The 5,842-nt window shown below is 52.0% G+C and overlaps 1 non-coding gene across 1 annotated transcript; it reads right to left on the reverse strand.

The window, feature by feature from the left end:
* Nucleotides 1-5,744: 5,744 nt before the first annotated feature.
* On the reverse strand, nucleotides 5,745-5,816 carry TRNAA-UGC. The gene has a single exon. It is a non-coding gene; the product is annotated as a tRNA-Ala (tRNA).
* Between the last annotated feature and the right edge of the window lie 26 nt (nucleotides 5,817-5,842).

Genomic DNA, 5,842 nt, shown 5'->3' on the forward strand with positions numbered 1-5,842 from the left:
CCTGAGTCCCCGCATCCCCCTGCTTTGTCTCCATTCCCTGCAGGCTGCAAAAATGTCAGGGGAGGCCGCCCCTTCCCTTCACTCAGTGCTCCCGCTCATATCAGCCAGCTGCAGCCTCATCTCCTGGAACTCAGCCATCTGTCGTTTCATCCAGTCATACAGTCACAGGCTGACTAGCTCCCCTGCCTGGATGCTCTTGTGGAAATCCCACAGGCGACGCTGCAGGACGTGGCACCCTTGGTTTCTTTAGTGTTGCGGTGTTTGCCCAACTGCCAGAACAAAGCCGCCAACTCCTCCCTCACTGACTCCCACCAATCCCCCTGGTTGCCATAGGACCCTCTGATGCTTTCCCGTTCTGCCAACACTGCCAGGCCTCGCCCCCTGCTCCTTTATCTTGCAAGCTCTGGATGTTCAGCTTCCAATATCCTCTGCCCTGGGTCAGGGAATTGCCCACACTGAGCACACGGTGAGAGCTGCGTGATCCGAACAGTCCATTGGCACCACCCTGCACTGGGCTGTCGACGTGCTCTCCTTCACGGAAATCCAGTCAGTGCGACTCCTGGCCTGTCCCCGCAGAAAGGTGTATCCGCTCTGCAGCTGGTGTGAGCTCGGGTCAGAGGAATAGGAGGCTATCGCCCACCCTCCACACGTTCAACTACGGAGAAACAAGTCCTCTAAGCCGACCTTGCTACAGACCTGCGCCAGCTAGTGCTCATCATAAAAAAGTTTCCTCTGATGGTTGGGAAAACAGGACCAGTGGTCCTCCGGCCAGCTGGAACAATTGAAATCCCCCCAACACCAAACACCGTGCGGTCCAGAGGAAGGGAGCCAGTTCCTTCCATTGATCTTTTCTTTCACACCTTAACTGGGACGATAAACACTAATATAGAGTAACCAGTGCCATGGAGCACAAAATCCACCACTAATTAGGTACCTAGTCAGAGCTCCACCACCTTCTGTACTCACACCACAGATGTGAAGAACAAGACTCCAACCCCATCGTTCTTCCCTGGCCTGGAGGACCAGAAAGACAGGCCCTTTCTCCAATCACCCTCTGCCCATCAATGTACCCTGAAGTCATTAATCTGCATTTCTTGAATGCCCACCATGTCTATGTCCAGCTGCTCCAAGGAACTGAACATCAAGTGCCTCCTCCTGGGCCCCCAAATCCCTTGCACCTTCCACATGGCCACTTTAACAGATGTCCCTTCCCTGGTACGGCCCTCACTCAGCTGCACAGAGGAGCTTTCATCCTCAGTCCCTGCCCATCACCCCCTCTGGCACTATTCCCACTGCCTCACTTTATTCCTGCCATATTTGGTCAACCATTAAGTCATATGGGAAAGACAGATCCTATCCCTCATTGTTAAAGGTCAGGTGGGCCAACAGCCCACAGTCTGTTGTCTGGCTTGGGAGCAGGGGCTCGTGTCAGCTAAAGGGTCTGCTACTGCTCCCAGGAAAGAAGCCAGCCCGGCACAAAGAGGGATGAAAGGGCCTGCCAAAGCCCAGGTTTGAACCAGGAACCTTTAGCTCTTCAGGCTAACACAGCTGCATGGCATTTCTTTGGCCTGTTGCTTCTCTGCCCAGGATGTTTTTGCAGCAGTTGCACAGAAAAAGGACGTCATTGTGAGGGGCCCATGAAGACAAGACTCGCTTTGGCCTGCCTTGCTCAGCTTGACTTGCTTCCTCACCCTGTTCCTGCCCTAGTGCCTGAATCAACCTGGTGGCAGAAGGGGAAAGGCGGGCCAGTAGCACAGGGAGGAGGTTGAGTTGGACCCTGAGCTAGATGAGACCCTGATGGTTGAATTTTTTTTCTTGAACTTCTTTAGACGGCTGAAGCTTAAATTGCTTAGAAAACAAAAAAAAGCCCCATAGGCCAACAGAGCTTTGAGAGAAATAGCATTTATATTATCTTTAGAGCTTGATGTGTTAGCATGAGGTTTTTCCAGGAGGGGGCTATTTTGTGATCTATATTCACCTAGCTGTTTGGTTTCATGTGTTGTCGGTATGAGTGAGTTGCTGAGGCAAGGCTTGCATAATGTAGAAAATAACTTACCGATATCGTTTTGAGTTTCATTTTTTTTCTTCATGCATCATTTCATTTCCAAAGGAAGGACTTAGAATAACTCATCCCCATATTTTCTGTGTTAATATTGAATGGTACAAAAAGGTTATTCATACTGGCCTGTCCGGTTATTCTAGATGACCTTATGCAGCAGAGTTCATTAGCAATTAATTCTTTCATCCCCATGATTTCCTGTAAGGCCAGAGTGGGTCAGACCAATGGTCCGTCTAGCCCAGCGTCCCGTCTCTGACTTTGGCCACTACAAGAGCTTCTGGTGGAGTGCACAGAACAGGACAAGCTGAAGTGATCCACCCTCATCTTCCACTCCTGGTCTCTGTGTAGTCAGAGATTTAGGGCTTGCCTCAGGCGTGGGATTGCATCACTGACCAACTTCACTAATAACTCTCAAGGGACCTAGTCTCTATTAATGTCTCTCATTCTCGGTGGAAGCCAGTTGTACCTTTTGCCCTCACAACGTACCATGGCAAGGAGTTCCGCACGTGAATTTCATCAGGCGGCTCGCCCTCCCCCCACCTTTACTGCATGGTGGGAAAGGGTGAATAACACTTTGCGCTTCACTTGAGCCCATTGATTCCTGGCTTCATAGACCTCTCGCATAGTGGTTCTCAGCATCTTTTTACCAGGGTCCCCTAAAATTAAACACACAGCCCTGTGGATCCTCAACCATTGGTGAAGCGGGGGGGGGGCACATGGGGTCACCTGCCTCCCCCCCACTCACGTTCTGCCTTCCATTGTGCCATGCTCCCTGAAGTGCTAATGTAACAGGGCAGAGCAGTGGCATGTTTCCCTGGCTAGCTCCTGCCTACTCATGGAGTCAGCGGCTGTGAGGCAACCCTCACTGATGGCAGGGGGTGAGCTCTCTTCTGCAGTGATACTGCATTTTTTTGTTGTGCCCCCTCTCCCCCACAAACAAGGCAGACAGGCTTGGTGGCCTACTGAGCAGCCACTGAATTTGGGGTAGTGCAGCCACAGCATTGTGCAATTCGACGGTATTGGCCTCCGGGAGTTATCTGAGAGTGCTCCAATGTGACCACGCTGGACAGCACTTTCAACTCCAATGCACTAGCCAGGTGCACAGGGAGAGCCCTGGGAATGTTTTCATTTCATTCCCTGTTTTTTGGAATAGGGAGGCCTAGAGATATTCAGGCTGCCTGAAAAGGCCTAGACTTTATCACTTAGCTAGTGACAGGGGTATAAAACAAAGACCCAAAATCCCAGTCTGCCTGTGTCTGGGCCTTCTCTCCCTAGGAGAGTCTGAGCCCTTGTTCGTAGGCTAAGGCCTTTGGCTAAGCAGCAGGGGCAGCCATGAGCTGGGAAGCGAACGGTCCCATCCTCACCTCCCAAACCCGTCACACTGAACAAGGTGGGGTTGGGCTGTTGGGAAGACGATCCTGTCCCGATAGTGCCCATCACCAGATAACGAAACAGATCTTAAGGGAGCATCCGGTCTGGCACTAAATCCCTTCTCAATGGTTGTGGTTGGGAAACCCTCATTTCTGTAGGGTTTATCTTTCTGGCCTCCACTTTTCTATTGTCAATCTGTCTGGTTCTCTAATTGTTTCTGGCTGCTGCCGAGTTAATTTTGCTGGGTGTAAGTTAATTAGGGGAGTGGGATATAATTGGTTAGAGAATTCTGTTACGATTGGTTAGTCACATTTCAGTAAAATGATTGGTTAAGGTCTAGCTGAGAATATTACTGTATAAACTGGGGTCAAACAGGAAGTGGAAGGAGAAATTGGAATCTTGCTAACGGGGGGGGGGAACAGGAATGGGGAACGTGGAACAGGGACACAGGCAAGGCTCTGCGGTGTCAGAGCTGGGAAGGGGGACACTGGGGAACAGACTCTATCAGTCTATAGAGATAAGCCCGACTGGTGTGAAATGCTTCGGAATCTGCTTGCTTGGAAACTAACCGCAGTAAACATCCCTTTGTCTGCGCTTCCGGCTTCTGGTCTTTTGCTCCTTATTGATTGTGTGACAAGAGCCAGGGAAGTGGGCAGGGGAAGGGAAAGCCCTCTAACAATGGCTCCTTGCTCCTCTCCCTCCAGGCTCAGGGGTCAAGGATGGGCAGGACTCCAGGCTCTGCTTGAGGGATCCTGGCACAGGGGCTGATGGGGGAAGAGAGGATGGTAGATTCTGACCTGCACTCTGGAGAGGAGGTAATAATTGAAGGGGCATTTTTAACTCCTCCTCAGAGTCCCCTGGGCTCGAATTCTACATTCCACAGGGCCAAATGAGGGGGTGATGCCACTTGGTTAATGAAAACCAGTGCTCCAGGTGAGGCTTGAACTCACAACCTCAGCACAGCTCCTCTCAGCACTGCTCTATAAGTACTATACACTAACCAATCATGCCACTGGAGCTGATAATGGTGCCTAGGTTGATAAAGGCAAGGAGCGACCCCAACGAATTTTCAGTGCAGCTGAGAGCAGGTAGCAACACGTGTTGTATTTGGTGGGGTGGATTCTTCTTAAGGGTTCCAGGCACCATTTGACCCTTTTGTTCTTCCCTGTGTAATAACAGAGCTGGTTACGACTGCCTGCTTCTCCTGGCACTTTTTTTCCATCTGGGGACATATGTTAAAAAGACTTAACCTGATCTTGTCTCATTTTCAGCCTTTCAGCCAGCTCAGGGTGCAGGGAGGGGGTAGCTAGGGGCTGGGTGCAGGCAGGGTGGAGCTCAGGGTGCAGGGAGGGGATAGCTAGGGGCTGTGTGTGGGCAGGGGGGTAGCTCAGGGTGCAGGGAGGGGTAGCTAGGGGCTCGGTGCAGGCTGGGGGAGCTAAGGGTTCAGGCAGGGAGTAGCTTGGGGCTGTGTGCGGGTGGGAGGGGTAGCTCAGGGTGCAGTCAGGGGGTAGCTCAGGGTGCCAGGAGGAGGTAACTAGGGCTGTGTGCGGGCAGGGGGGTAGCCCAGGGAGAGGGTAGCGAGGGGCTGTGTGCGGGCAGGGGGTAGGTCAGGGTGCAGGGAGGGGGTAGCTAGGGGCTGTGTGCGGGCAGGATGGAGCTCAGGGTGCAGGCAGGGGGGCAGGGAGATGAATGTAGTGGAAATTTCCAGGGGCAGGTATAAATATGCAGGCAAGAATCAGCCTAGAGATAAGGAGGTTAGTTCAATCAGGGAGGATGAGGCCCTTGTCTAGCAGCTGAGGTGTGAGCATCAAGGGAGGAGAAACTGCTTTTGTAGTTGGCTAGCCAGGCACAGAATTCCCACTACATTCATCTGACAAAGTGGGGATTCACCCACGAAAGCTTATGCTCCTGTACGTCTGTTAGTCTATAAGGTGCCACAGGACTCTGTCTCTTTTTACAGATCCAGACTAACACAGCTCCCCCTGTGATACTCAAAAAGACAGTGTCCCCTGCTGGGTGTACATCACTGACCTCTCCTTTCTGAGCACTGACTGCCCCTCTGTTTCCTTGCCTCTCAGTCTGAGCAGATGGGACCTTTCCCTCCAGTGCTGGAGGATTCGCCCTTCTCATCTACCCTTGTCCCAAGCAGCACAGCAGGTGGGAATCTTACACGTACCAAGGTGACTTCAGAGGAGAAACACCCCCAGACCTTGCATTCAATTGGCACTTGCCCCTCTCTCAGCAGGATTAAAACTCCTGCAGGGCCACATGCCAGCTAGGCATGAGCAAAGAAGCAGGGTTGAAAGAAAGAGCCTGGAGATGCTGGGGATTGAACACAGGGCCTCATACATGCAAAGTATGTGCTCTACCACTGAGCTACATCCCCCAGCTGGGCTGCAAGTTACACTCAGA

This window comes from Mauremys mutica, unplaced genomic scaffold (assembly GCF_020497125.1).
Source record: "Mauremys mutica isolate MM-2020 ecotype Southern unplaced genomic scaffold, ASM2049712v1 000453F_np12_subseq_1:81292_obj, whole genome shotgun sequence".
Lineage (NCBI taxonomy): Eukaryota > Metazoa > Chordata > Testudines > Geoemydidae > Mauremys > Mauremys mutica.